The sequence below is a fragment of the Equus przewalskii genome, chromosome 1 (genome assembly GCF_037783145.1).
Source record: "Equus przewalskii isolate Varuska chromosome 1, EquPr2, whole genome shotgun sequence".
In the NCBI taxonomy this organism is placed as follows: domain Eukaryota; kingdom Metazoa; phylum Chordata; class Mammalia; order Perissodactyla; family Equidae; genus Equus; species Equus przewalskii.
Window position 1 is genome coordinate 147,832,721 of NC_091831.1, and position 16,000 is coordinate 147,848,720.

The window sequence follows — 16,000 nt, forward strand, 5'->3', positions numbered from 1 at the left end:
GACTCCATTCCCATCCAACAGCTTGACAGCGACCTCATGAGAAACTCTGAACCATAACTGCCCAACTAAACTGATCCTGGATTCCTGATCCTCAGAAACTGTGAGATAATAAATGTTTGCTGCTTTAAGCTGCTAAGTTTGGGGGTAATTTGTTACCCAGTAACAGATAACAAATATACTTATGAACAGATGATCCCACTTTGTGGGCCTAGATGTCTTGCTGACTTCAGCAATGTTTTTCGAACATTTTACTATAGAAAATTTCAAACATACAGGAAAATCACAAGATTTTACAGTGAACACTCATATACCCACCATCTAGATTCTATCAACATTTTTCTGTGACCTCTAGTGACATCATTTAGAACTTGTAGGAAAACCTTCCATTTGTTATACTTCAAAATATTTACAGAATTACGGACTCCAAGATAGCCACTTTCCAAAGCAAATTGTTCCCCTTTTTAGATAGTTCTGTTTATTTAAATATCTTCTTATTTTGAGTTGAAATTGGATTTACTAAGTTTTCCATCTGTTGATCCTCTCGTGGTACTATGGAAAATAAATCCATTTCCTCTCCCAAGTGGTAGCCCTCTGACTATTTGGAGACAAGTGTTATGACTTCTCTGAATCCCTTTTTCTCCCAAGTCCTTGCATTTCTTGCCCTTCCCCTGTTCTCCTGCTACTGCTGTTTTTCAGTTGGTTCCAGCTAATGGGAAGCACTACTGGAAGGTTAGAGAGAGGGAGAAGCCAGGATATTTGCACTGCCCCGTCTTTCTGCCCTGGGTGGTATCTCTAACATAGACTGCACCTCCTCCGTGGCTCCATTACCAGCCTGACAGCCCTGCTGTGGTTTCAGCTTCTACACTGTGATTCCAGCCCCAGTAACAGCACTTCTTGTCTTTGTTCGTCCAGCCTCGGTGTAGGAGAGTCTTCCTGCTGTTGATAATCTCTGGACTACCTCACCATCCACTGTTGACTTCTCATCTCTTCCATCAACTGTGTAATTAATTTCCTGCATTAAATTCCCTCTGTTTCAAATGCTTAGAGTGCTTTCTGTTTTCCTGGTTAGAGCCTGACTGATATAGGGGTCTACCACATTAATTTTGAGATATGTCACAAGAGGCTACTTGTAGTGCTCACCACAATTATCTGTGATTTCTCCCAAAGACAGGAAGTTAAACTGCATGGATTTATGTTGCTTTATTTATGCTCTGCCACCCATGTAATGCCTGGAGGTATGACAGATGTTTTCAAAGATGCAGTTGGAACTAGAGGAAAACTTGCAGTGATGATATTTTGAAAAACGGTATATTAATGAGTTGTAACTGTAGGAGAGGAAGTGGTCCTTGGGGTGATATCCCATAAATGAGATTAGAAGAAACTTGATAACCGAGGAGGAATTAGGAAATTAAGCAGATGACCAAAAAGCTGAATGTACATTGAAAATCGCCCTTCAGTAAGAAAAAAAAAAAGGCCTAGTCATGATGAAATGCAAACACCAGTAATATTGTATGACTCATTGCTAACGTTTACAAAACAACAGGGAAATCAAAGCATTGTCCATTAGTAGCGCTTCTCATTATATGACATAGGTTAAATATTCTAGTTATTGTAATTTTTCTGATATCTCACCAATATATCATTGGTATTTTCATTCATCTCCATCTGCACTGCAGGTGTGAATAAATAATAGGAATTAAGGAAGAATGAGGAATAAATACATGAATTCCAAAAAATGTTTCTGGAAATCACCATCATGCAACTGTGATCTCAACATTAAATAAAATAGTGGGATAAATATTTAAAAAGAAAAAATGTGTAAGCCTCTAAAGGATGAAGGAATTCCAACTAATCAACAGCAGTGATGAATTATAAATAGTGGACCTTGCCAGACTGGCGTGAGTGGTTTTCTCGGGGGTTTTTGGATTACGAATTCCAGGAACAAGACAAGAAGAGAAATGTTAGATATTCTAGATTGGGCTATCAGTAAAGCATTTTGATCTAGCATCTTGTGAAATCTCCATTACGAAATTAATTTATAGTGACTTCCAGGTGAGAGTGGTAACTGGAAACTTTCAAGGAAGACTTAGAGGAACAAATGAGCAATGACAGGGAATTTTTAAAAACTTTTTTTATTGTGAAATATACATAGAAGTTTATAAACGAAAATGCACTGTTTAAAGAAAAATCTAAAGTGAACACACAGTTCAAGAACTAGAACATTGTCATGATACTGACAGTACACTTTCCATCACAACTCCTTTCCACCTCCCACCCCCAATGATAACCATTATCCTGACTTTTATGGCAATCATGTCCTTGCTTTTCTTTACAGTGTCACCATCTGCCTATGAATTCCCCAACAGGCAAGTAGCTTTGCCTGTTTTTGAACTTTATATACATGGAATCTTACTGTATATATCCTCTTGTAGCTGGCTTCTTTTTATTCAATATTATTTTGTCACTGTTGTGTATGTTTATGTCTCATTCATTTTCAGTACTGAATGGTAATCCCTTTCTGGTGTATACCACAGTTTATCTATTCTATTGTTGTGTATTAGCTTTGCTGCAGTAAACAACCCCTTAGTCTCACTGGCTTACAATAACGAACATTTGTTTCTTGCTCTTGATACTCGTGAACTGTTTCAGCTTGTGTTCTTTTCCATGTGTATTCTCATCCAAGGACACGGGTGAAAGGAACAAATTCTGAGATATGCCTTTTTATGGCAGAGGTCAAAGCAATAGCTCTGACAGAAACTCATTAAGACTCTTAAGGTTGTAATAGATATATTGTGTCTGCTCTGCTCACATTCTATTGGCCAAAGCACATCTCATGGCCAAGTCAAAAGTCAATTATGTGGTATCTATACCCTTCTCACAGAAGGCACGGCAAGTTACCGCGTGGGGAGAGATACACAGTCCTTTTAAAAGGAAAGGTGGTACAATTTGCCACCACTATCAATGTTCCCATATTTGATTATCATAGTGTTACTAAGAGCTTTCTGGTATATGTATCCAGGTACCAATGTGCATGAATTTCTCCAGGAGTAGAATTGCTAGTTACATTTGCTTTCAACTTTCTAAACAATGCCAAACTGTTTTCTAAAATGGCTTTACTGATTTACACACCCACCAACAGTATATGAGAGTTCCAAATGTGCCACATCCTCACTGACTGTCAGAATAGTTAGTCTTTTTAAATTTTAGGTAATATAATCTGGTGAGTAAGTGGTTGTAGGTCATTGTAGTTTTAATTTACATTTCCCTTAGTACCAATGAGATTGAATGCTATTTTATATACTAATTGACTAGGAATTTTTGTAAGTGCCTGTTCAAATCTTTTGCCTGTTTTTCTATTGAGTTACTGTCTTTTACTTAATGGTTTTTAGAAGTTCTTTATACTAGACACAAGTTCTTTGTTAGATACATGTATTGCAAATATCTTCTTCCTTTCTGTTGCTTCCTTTTTACTTGTAATGGTATCCTTTGATGAATAGAAGTTTTTAACTTTGATAATGTCCAGTATATCATTGTTTTCTTTCATAGTGATTTTTTTTTAAAGATTTTATTTTTTTTCCTTTTTCTCCCCAAAGCCCCCCGGTACATAGTTGTATATTCTTTGTTGTGGGTCCTTCTAGTTGTGGCACGTGGGACACTGCCTCAGCATGGCTTGATGAGCATGCCATGTCCGCACCCAGGATTTGAACCAACGAAACACTGAGGTCGCCTGCAGCGGAGCATGCGAACTTAACCACTCAGCCACAGGGCCAGCCCCATCTTTCATAGTGATTTTTAAAAACTCCTTTTTTACTCCAGGTTCTGAAGTTATTTCCTTTTTATGTTCTTTTCATTTTGCCACTCATATTTAGGTCTATATTACACTCAGGATTGACTTTTAAATATAGCATGAAGGATGGATCCAATTTTACTGGTTTCTGTATACTGGTTTCTCTTTTTCTTTTTTTCTTTTTTTTGAGGAAGATTACCCCCAAGCTAACATCCGCCACCAATCCTCCTCTTTTGGCTGAGGAAGATTGGCCCTGAGCTAACATCTGTGCCCATCTTCCTCTACTTTAAATGTAGGATGCCTGCCACAACACAGCTTGACAAGCAGTGTGTAAGTCCGTGCCCAGGATCCGAACTGGTGAACCCTGGGCTGCTGAAGCGGAGCATGTGAACTTAACTACTATGCCACCAGGCCAGCCCCTGTATACTGGTTGCTGGCACCATTTATTGAAAAACTGCAGTGCTCCCACCATGAGCTATCCAGTGTCGATATATGCTGTGTATCCAGTGCCAATGTCTGATGCTGAGTTCTCTCTTCTGTTTATTGGGTATTTGTCCATCTTATGTCAGTAATACACTATCTTAATTACTATAGCTTTATAATAGGTCTTGATATCAAAAAAATGACTCATTCTTGTTCTTCTTCAAAAGTATCTTGGCTCTTCCTGGCAAAAGTATCTTAGAAAAGCTTGTAAGTTTCACAAAACTTTTAGGGTGTTGATTGAGATTGCATTGAATCTACAAACTGCTTTACGGAGAATTGACATTGTTACTAAATCATGAATTCTAAACCATGAGTTTGGCATACCTCTCCATTTATTTAGGTTTTCTTTAATAATTCTCTATAAAGTTTTATACTTTTCTCCGTGGAAGTCTTACACATCTTTTGTATCTAGAAGATTGAGTGGCACATAAAAGGTGCCCCATAAGTGTTCACTGTTTGTTAAATAAATGAATAGGAAAATTCATAGAGACAAAAAGTAGATTAGTGGTTGTCCAGGGCTGGGGGGAGGAAGAATCAGGAGGACTCCTAAGGGACACAGGGTTTCTTTTGGGGGTGATGAAAGCATTTAGGATTTAGATAGTAGTGATGGTTGCACAAACTTGTGAATATACTGAAAACCATTGAATTATACATTGTAAAAGGGTAAATTTTATACATCAAAAATTTTTAAAAAGGTCACAAAAGAGAGTAAGAGGGAACAGCCCAAGTGGAAACTGGTATGATCTTTCTTTTTTTCTTCTTCTTCTTCTCCCCAAAGCCCCCCAGTGCATGGTTGTATATTCCAGTTGTAGGCCCTCTGGCTGTGCTATAATATGACCATTTTGAGGTCAACTTAACCATGTAAGGGATATAAAGAGGTTTGAATCCTTTGATTCTATAATTCCATTATTGAAAATCAGCTCCAAGAAATTAAACTGAGATGCAGACACAGATGTTCACCATAACATTATTTTTAATTGTGAAAAAAACATTGGAAACAGCCTAGGTATTACGAGAATAGTTAAATAAATTATGGTAAATCTAGATGATGCATCCATTAGAATGCTTTTGCAGAATTTTTACTAATGTGGAAAAATGCTCATATTACATTATATTTTAGAAAGCAATAATCAAAATTATAAAACTATTTTGTTTTAAAAAACCTATATTAAAACAAGATAGGAAGAAGTATACCCAAATACTATCAGAGGTCCTCTCCAAGTTGTGGGATTATGGCTGATCTTTTTTTAAGCTCTTTATCCGATTTTCTGTAAGGAATACATAGCAATACTTTTTGAATCCGAAAAAAGAGCAGTGTGGACTGAAAAAAAAAAATCATGTCGCTTGTAGGTAAAGAATGTTAACACCTGGAAGCAAAAGTATAAGGTAAGTATGTATTCTTAGTTCCCCATCTCACTATGTTCCCCGAGGGAATTCTTAAGTCATTGTGGAGTAGGTTCCAGAGGGACCTCAGCATTGGCATTGCAACTATTGTCATCTTCTACAATTAGGATAGCGTTTATCTATGATGGTTGATTTGCTAATGTCTTTCCAGCTGGTAAGCTTGATTTATTTGCATTGGTAGAACTGAGCTTGTTTCTTGAGGGAGAGTGATATAGTCTTACAAGTTTTCTAATGTGATTTCTCTGAGGAAGAGAGAGGATTGACGAGTCCTACTCATCCTTCAATTCCAGCTCAGGTAGTCTGTCCTGCAGGAAACCTCTGGTGCCACCATCACCACCACCCCAGACTGAGTTAGGTATGTCACTTAGCTCCCCATACTTATCGCTATCTGTGCACTCACTACATTGAGTCATAATGATGGTTTTTGTGTGTGTCTTCCTCATCAAGCTGCACTCTTTAAGGGCAGAACCAGGCCTTCCTCAACTTTGTAGCCCAGGCATTTGGTACATGGACAATATTCCATATGTTTGATGAATAAATGAGGAACCAATGAATGAATGATGAGCAGGTTGTACGAGATGGAAGGCTGGTGAGAGTGGGACTGGATTGGAAGGGATATCAGAGAGGGGATTTGGCAGGCGGCCACATGGGAGCCAAGAGAACATGTATCAGATTTTAGAGGTCAGGTTCTCAGATGGACCAAATGGCACACAGGGGAAGCATTCCCTGTGATGATGCCAGTCAAGAAGGAATGACAGGAAGTTCTGCTGGTAAAAAGATTATTTCTCAAGTTAGTGTTCTTCAAAGTCTGTCCCAGAGCTGCATCACAATCACTGTGTGCTGATTTATAATGCGGATTTCTGGGCCTCCTCTCAAGCCCTTCTGAATCAGAGTTTCTGGAGCTGGGCTCAAGGAATCCGCCTTTGAAAAGCTCCCTAGGTGGTACCCTAGAGCGAGAGAGCCTCTGGAGTAGGTGATTTAGTTCTAGATTCTAAGCCCCCGTAATAATTTGCTCTGCAAAACCAGCTTTGTGTGGTGCTTCAACCCACCACAATAAACAGACTTGTGGCTTCACTCTCAGAGATTGCAATTCAGTAAGTTTAAGGTGAATCCTAAGAATATATGTAGTTAAAAAGTAGGTGCAAGCCCAGCAAGCACAGAGTATCTTTGGACATACCAAGTTGTTCAGTTTGACCGGGAATGGTTTCCCAACCACTTTATGAAAATATTCAAAGAACCCTGTAATTTATTATATATTTTGACAAGTCTGTTATGTATTTACTCTATACAAGCAATGTCCTAAGTATTGTGAGAAATGGGAAGATAAATTAGACAGCTTTTATTTTTTTTATTTTTTATTTTTTCGTAAGGAAGATTGGCCCTGAGCTAACATCTGTTGCCAATCTTCCTCTTGTTGATTGAGGAAAATTGTTGCTGAGCTAACATCTGTGCCAGTCTTCCTCTATTTTGTATGTGGGTTGCCACCACAGCATGGCTTGATGAGTGGTGTATAGGCCTGCACCCAGGAATCCCGGGCCGCCGAAGCAGAGCACATGAACTTAACCACTATGCCACCAGGCTGGCTGCAAATTAGACAGCTTTTATGTTTAAGGCTATAACAATTGGAAAGACAAGGTATGTGGAAATAATTGTAATGACATGGCTTTCAGATTCACATGCTGGGACCTTGTAGTAAGGACCTTAGAATGAGAGAGACCAGGATGAAGCAGGGGCGGCTGGAATGGAGTCCCATCATTGAGTCCAAAGAACATAATTTTGGGGTCAGTCTCTGAAGGTCCGAAAGTGAGGGGTCAGGACATGGTTGCAGGATTTTTCATCAGTGCAGATACTGGCCAACAAGGAGAAGAGGGAATCATACAAGTCAGTGTGAGCAACGCTGCGGAAAGGGATGGTTAGAAACTGTGTAAGAGGTCAGAGTTTCAACAGAAAAACAGGCTCCAGGGGCAGGCTGCAACCCTGGAAGGAAACTGGAGTGAGAACCAGGGACCCAGGCCGGAGGTCTTTGTCTAGACTGACCGTGCACATTGGAGAGGTAAACAGGAAGACTCAATTCAGTGTTCCTGCAGACATCCAAGACTGTTCGCACGGGGCCAAGGGCAGCAGACTACATCCTCACTGGAGGAAAGGAACAGAAATTGTGCCAGGCGAGGTCCTCATTAGTTTGGGGCTGGTGGGGTGGAATCTGTAGGTAGCCAGCTCTCAGTGCCTACAAATTTTAGGAGCAGGGGCTGGAAGAGTAGGAAGCAGTTCACATAAGAATGTGATTTTTGCATAAGAAGGAAATTGCATAGATCCAATTTGACTGGAGTTAACAAGAGAGAAGGGGAAATCAGGAAAAGTTTCGTGGAGGAGTGAGAATTTGGAAAGAGCTTGAGAAATCAGTGCTAAGTATGGAAAATGAAACTTTGTGGTCTAAGTCAACAAGGTCACTTCTGGAGCCCTTCTCATGATTAGGAGTTATGTAGCAACTCATCAAAATCTTGGCCCAGTGACAGAGTTAAATATTTTCATTTTATGCAATTGATCCCTAGAATTTTTCAAAAATGTTCAATGTATGCCATTTGATTCCCACGGCTTTTTTTCCCGTTAGCTTACTACAAAAATGCCAAACATACACAAAAGTTATTCTACAGGGAACACTACATTCACCACCTAGATTCTATAGTTGCCCTCTTATTTTGTAATGCTTTTCAGAGTAAGTTAGAGACAACAGAACACTTTGCCCCACCACTTGAGCATACTTAATATTAAGTAGTGTTCAGCATTTGGTTATTGTTTTTTAGGTAAAATTTACATACTATAAAATGTACAATCATAATTGTACCATTCAATGTGTTATGACAGATGTACACAACTATGCAACCCAAAACCTCTATCAAGATTCAGAAGATCCTGACCATCAATTCAGAAAATTCCCTCATGCCCTTTCTCAGAAACAATGCCCCCACCTCCAGAGGCAACTTCTATTCTGATTTTTTCCATCGTAAATTAGTTTTGCCCATCATAGAACTTCATATAAACATATCATACAACAAGCACTCTTTCGTGTAAGGCTTCCTTCATTCAGCATAAGGGTTTTGTGATTTATCCATGTTGTTCCATGTAACTTGTTCCTTTTAGTTGAAGAATAGCATTACATTGTATGGTCATACCATAATTTATGCTTTTTGGTTTGAATTTTTTTTTATTTTGACATAATTTTAGATTACAGAAAAGTTGCAAGAATAATACAAAGAATTCCTGGATATCCTTCATGCAGTTTCTCTGAATGTTAACATTTACTTACACGTACTTTATCCTTCTCTTTCACTTTCTCTACTTTTTTTCTGAATCACGTCAAGTTGTAGACATGACACACGTTACTCCTTAATACTTCAGTCTGTATTACCTAGAAACTCTCATATAACCAGAGTACATTTAACAAAATCGGAAGATGAGAGTGATATCATACTATTTTATCATCTACAGACTTTGTTCAAATTTTGCCAATTATCTCAATAATGTCCTTGATAGCAAAAGAAAATCCAAGAATATGTGTTGCATTCACTTGTTGTGTCTCTTTTACTCTTCTTTATTCTGGAAGAGTTCCTGCATCTTTCTTTCTATTTCATGACATTGACATTTGTGGAAGAATATAGGCAAATTATTTTTAAATTAAGCTTTTATTTTGAGATAATTGTAGTGTTGCATGCAGTTGTAAGGAATAATACAGAAAGATCCCATGTACGCTTTACCGGGTTTGCCCCAATGGTAACATCTTGCACAACAATAGCACAATATCAAAACAAGGATATTGACATTGATACAGTCAAGATAGAGAATATTTCCATCACCAGAAGGATCTCTCATGTTGCTGTTTTACACCCATCCCCATTTCTCCCCAATCCTCACTCCCTGCTTAACCCTGGTAAGCAGTAATCCGTTCTCCATTTCTATAATTTCATCATTTCAAGGTTACATAAATAGAACCATATGGTAAGTAACCTTTTGGCTTGGCTGTTTTCACTCAGCATAGCTCTCTGGACTTCATCTAGGCTGTTGCATGTATCAATGTTCCCTCTTGCTGAGTAGCGTTCCATGGTATGGATCTACCACAGTCTATTTAACCATTCACTAGTTGAAAGAAATTGGTTTGTTTCCAGTTTTTTACTATTACAAATAAAACTGCTGTAAAATTTTCTGTACAGGTTTTTGTGTGAACATAAGTCTTTATTTCTCTGGGATAAATGTCCAGGAGTGCGACTGCTAGGTCATGTCGTAGTCACATGTTTAGTTTTTAAGAAATTGCCAGATTGTTTTCCAAAGTGGCTATCCCATTTGGCATTCCCAGCAGCAATGTATGAGTAATCCAGTTTCTCCAAATCCTCAGTAACACTTGGTACTGTCTGTATTTTTTATTTTGGCAACGTGAGTGGGATGAGATGGTATCTCATGGTGATTTTATTTTGCATTTCCCTACTGGCTAATAATCTTGAACATCTTATCACATGTTTATTTGCCATCTGTATAGCTTCTTTTGTAGAAATGTCCCTTCAGGGCTTTTGTCCATGGATTGTTTGCTTTTGGACTGTTTTCTATTTGGATTGTTTCCTTTATACTGTTGAGTTTGTTGTTGTTTTTTAATGTCCAAAGAGCTAGCATTGTTTCTTTTGTCCAGTAGATGTCTTAGATGATCCATTCAAGGAAGATCACTTAGACCCACTTGATGAAGCCTATATAGTTTGTGTACTGATGCAAACACTGGCTGCACTTATTGAGGCCATGTTTTCAGATGAGATAGGGCAGGTTTGAGCAGGGGCAGCAAAAATGAGAGCCTTGGCTGAATTTTCACAAGTGGCTCCAGTAGAACTGCTGGTGGCCCGTCTGGCTTTCATGGAAACGACAAAGTAAAAGGCTACTGTTGAGTTTTGAGAAATTTTTCTATAGTCTAGATACTTGCCCTTTGTCAGATATGTGGTTTGCAAATATTTTCTTACAGGGGCTGGCCTGTGGCTCACTGGTTAAGTTCATAGGCTCCGCTTTGGCCTGGGGTTCACTAGTTTGGATCCTGGGCATGGACCTACGTACTGCTCATCAAGCCATGCTGTGGTGGCATCCCACATAGAAGAACTAGAAGGACCTACAAGGAAGATATACAACTATGTACTGGGACTTTGGGGAGAAAAAAAAAAGAGGAAGGTTGTCAACAGATGTTAGCTTAGGGCTATCTTCCTTGCAAAAAAAAAAAAAATTTTCTTACAGTTTACAGCTAGTCTTTTATCCTCTTAATCGGGTCTTTCAGAGCATAAGTTTTTTATTTTGATAAAGCAAAATTTATCAGTTTATTTATGTGGATAATGCTTTTGATTTCAAGTTTAAAAACTCTTTGCCTAGCCCTATGTCCCAAAGATTTTCTGCTATATTTTTCCTAAAAGTTTTATAGTTTTACAAGGTATATTTAAAGCTATGATGCATTTTGAGTTAATTCTCTCTGTGACGTGAGACTTAGGTCGAGGTTCATTTTTCTGCCTATGGATGTCCAGCTACTCCAGCACGACTTGTTGAAAAGGCTCTTTCTTCCATTGACTTGCTTTTGCAATTCATTTGGTCTTTGTGACCCTGGATTAGGCAATAGTTACCTAGATATCACACCAAAAGCAAAAGCAACAAAAGAAGAAATTACATATGAATTAGACTGTATCAAAATTAAAAACTTCTGTGCTTCATAGGACACAAACCTAGATTTACACCTAAGTATTTTTTGAGTGATTTAAATGGTATTGTGTTTCAATTTCAGTGCCCATTGCTAGCATATAAAAATGCAATTGATTTTTGTATGGTTATCTTGTATTCTGAGACCTTGCTAATCTCACATATTGGTTCTCCGATTTTTTTTTTTTTTGTAGATTCCTTGGTTTTTCTATGTAGACAATCAGGCCATCTGCAAATAAGACAGTTCGATTTCTTCCTTTCCAATCAGAATGCCTTTTATTTCCTTCTTGCCTTATGGCACTTCTTGAACTTCCAGCACTCGGTGGTCTTAACTATTTCCTCTACCTATATTTAGAACATCAGACAGTGATTGTCTTAGTCCATTTGGGCTGCTCTAACAAAATACCATAGACCGGATGGTTTATAAACAACAGAAATTTATTTCTCATGGTTCTGGAGGCTGAAAGTCCAATATGAGGGTGCCAGCACAATCGGGTCCTGGAAAAGACCCTCCTCTGGGTTGCAGACTGTTGATTTCTCCCTGGGTCCTCACGTGGTGGAAGAGGCTAGGGAGCTCTGTGGGATCTCTTTTATAAAGGCACTGCTTCCATTCACAAGAATTCCACTCTCATGACCTGATCACTTTCCAAAGGCCCCCGCCTCCTAATATCATCATCTTGGGCATTAGGTTTTCAACATATACTTTTTAGAGGAACACAAACATTCAGCCCACAGCAGTGATATAATTTTTGCTTCAATTGTCAAACATAATCAAGAGAAATATGTATGACAGACAGACAACAAAACTGGGTCAAACAAAATCAATAGGAGAAAGAAAGCCTATGGTATTCACCTATATTTTTACTTATCATTTTCTTTTTTTCCCCTGATGTTCCAAGGTTCCTTCTTTTATAATTTCCTTTCTGTTTAGAGAACTCCTTTAGCCATTCTTTTAGGATAGGTCTGATGACTACAAATTCTTTTAGTTTTTCTTCATCTGATGATGTCTTGATTTCTCCTCTATCCCTGAAGGAATTATAGGATTCTGAGTTGTCAATTCTTTCATCACTGGAAAAATATTGTGCCACTTTCTTCTGGCCTCCATGGTTCCTGATAAGAAATTCACTGTCATTCAAACTGTTTTTCCTGAATAGGTAATGGGTCATCTCTGTCATCTTGCTGTTGGCTTCTTTTTTTTTTTCTCTTTTCTTTTTTTTTTTTTATTGAGTTAACGATAGGTTACAATCTTGTGACATTTCAGTTGTACATTAATGTTTGTCATTCGTGTTGTAGGTGCACCACTTCACCCTTTGTGCCCACCCCCCACCCCACCTTTCCCCGGGTAGCCACTAATCTGTTCTCTTTGTCCACATTTTTAAATTCCTCATATGAGTGGAGTCATACTTGCTGTTGGCTTCTATTGATTGGTTTTTTTTTCTATTCAGTTTGAGATCTTGCTTCTTTGTGATTCTCTGTTGAAACCTGGACATTATCATATTACGTCTTTAAATATGATTCTGGGTCTTATTTAAACCTATTCTAGTTGGCTTTCTCTGACACCACTCCAGCAGGGAAACGGAGGGTGCCATCTTGTTACTACTAGGTGGTAGTAACAAATCCAGGTTTCTCACTTGGTTTACATTGTTATCTGAATTGGGGGTCCTCATTACTGCTGGTTGGGGGTTGGAGTTCCAGATCTCCACATAATCTCCACTGACGTCATGGGGTAGGGGTCCTGCTTCTCCTCAGATGGAGATGAAAGTCTTGGTTCCCGACTTGGCTTTCTCTGATGCCACCCTGAAGGGGTGTTGGGACACCTTGTTACAGGCTGCAAGAGTGGAAGTCTAGCCTCCCCACTTAGCCTTTGCTGATGTGGATGTGGGCTGAGCCACAGTTTTTTCTGTGGTACATGCTGGAATAAAATGGTTATTGTGAAACATTTTCTGTATGCTGGGCTGCCCCTTTCCTGGTCCTTTGGCTAAAAAAGTAGGCTTTTGTTGGGGCTTCTTTTGTCTGTACCCACTGGTTTCAGGGTTGCCAGCTTCTTAAGATTTAAGTCTGGTACATGAGACAAAAAGAAAACCCAGGGAACGCACCACCATATTGTTCCTTTGGTCCTGCGGATCCTTGCTGGTTAGTCTTCTCTCCACCTTTCAGAGTCTTATGTTTGTTTTCTATATAGTGTTTAGGGGTTTTAGCTGTAATTAGTAGAAGGAATAGTGAAGTTTGTCTACTTTACTTTCCTGGAAACTCAGTTATTTTGGGAGTTAAATGTTTCTTAACTTGAGTTTATCTGATGTTCCCTCATAATTAGATTTAGGTCACGCTAATTTAGCTGCAGTTCCACAGAAGTGCTGCTTTTCAGTGCATCACAGCAGAAGACATATGCTGTCAATTAAATCATTACTTGCGATGTTAACTTTGTTAGTTTTGATGACTTGGTTAAGGTGATGTTTGCCAGTCTTCTCCACTATGAAGTTACTTTTTTTACCTTTTTATGGTTAATAAGTATTTTGTAGGGAGATAGTTTGAGACTGTGTAAATATCTTCTCACTCTTCAAACTTTCACCTGCTAGTTTTAGCATCATACATTGATGATGCTCGCCTGAATCAATTATTATGATGGTTTTCAATGATGATTTTCCAATTCTATCATTCCTTCCTCATTTATTAATTTACATTTAACTGAAACAAGTGTTTTCCCTTCTCCACTATTCACTCACTCTTTCATTCATTTGTCTATATACCTATTTATATCACCCTATGGAGTCTTACATTATAAGTAATAATCCTTTACTATCATTATTTATTTTGATGCTTAAATTATCCCAGATTTGGCCGGTGTGATCCCCTTTTAGTTACCTCCTATTTCCCTGTGACATGTCTTTATTCAAAGACGACATGATCATCTATGTAGAAAATCCCAAAGAATCTACAAAAAACCTACTAGAACTATAAGTGAATATTACGATGTTGTAGGACACAGGATTAATATAGAAAAATCAATCATGATTCTATATAATAGCAACAAACAACTGGAAATCAAAGTGTTAAAAATATCATTTACAATAGCAAAAAAACCCATGAAATACTTAGAGATAAACCTAACAAAATATGTGCAAGACTTGTATTTTGAAACTACAATTGATGAGAGAGGTTAAAGGAGACTTAAATAAACGGAGAGACCTACTTTTTTTATGTATTAGAAGAGTCAATGTTGTTAAACTGTTAATTTTTCCCAAATTTATGTATGGATTCAGCACAAACCCAATCAAAATCCAGGAGTGTTTTTGGGTAGGAAATTGGCAAGCTGATTCTAAAATGTAAATGAAAAAACAAAGGATCCAGAATAGCCAAAACAATTTTTAAAAAGAATATAGCTGGAGGACTTACTATCTAATTCCAAGATTCTTATAGAGCTACAATAGTGAAGACTGTTTGGTATTGGTATAAATACAGACAAATATATCAGTGGAAAAAATAGAGTCCAAATAGAGACTTACACTATATGGACAATTCGTTGTCAACAAAGATTCCAAGGTGATTCAATGGAGAAATGATAATCTTTCCAAAAAATGGTTGTAGGAACAACTGGAAATCCATATGTGAAAAATGAGCCTTGACCCTTGACTTGCAACGAACAAAAAAAAAGGTAACACAAAACGGAACACAGAGCTAAATCCCTAAAACCTAAAATATAACTTCCAGAAGAAGACATAGGAGAAAATCTTTGTGATCTTGATTTAGGAAAAGATATCATAAAGAGGACACAAAAATTACAACTTAATAGCAAAAACACAAACAATTCAATTAAAAAATGGGCAGAGGAGGGTCTGGCCCCCTAGTGTAGGAGTTAAGGTTGTGGGCTCAGCCTCGGTGATCCAGGGTTTGTAGGTTCAGATCTGGGGTGCAGACCTACACACTGCTCATCAAGCCATGCTATGGCGGCATCCCACACATAAATTAGAGAAAGATTGGCACAGATGTTAGCTCAGTGACAATCTTCCTTAAGCAAAAAGAGGAAGATTGGCAACAGATGTTAGCCCAGGGCCAATTCTCCTCACAAAAAAAAAAAAAAAAGAAAAGAAAAGAAAAGAAAAAAATGGGCAGAGGAGCTGAATAAACATTTTCCCAAAGAAGACATACAAAAGGCTAATAGGTACATGAAAAGGAAAATGCAAATCAAGACCAGGGTGAGAAATCACTTCACACATGTTAGAATGGCTATTATCAAAGAGATAACAGTGTTGATGAACATGTGGAGAAAATGGGAAGCTTTGTGCACTGTTGGTGGGATTGTAAATTGGTACAGCCACTAAGGAGGATATTCAAAAAATTAAAAGTAGAACAACCATATGATCCAGCCATCCACTTCTGGATGTATATCCAAAGGACATGAAAACAGGATTTCAAAAAGATACCTGTACTTTCATGTTCATTGCATCATTATTCACAATAGCCAAGATATGGAAACAACTTAAGTGTCTGTCTAACATTTCCTCTCTTTTAGCTATGTAGTCAGCTTATAATTACACAAAGCAAACCTTAAATGCCTTGAACCTATAATCCTCTCAGACTTTTCCAAATGGCTCTGTGTGTGTATTTAAGCACAAC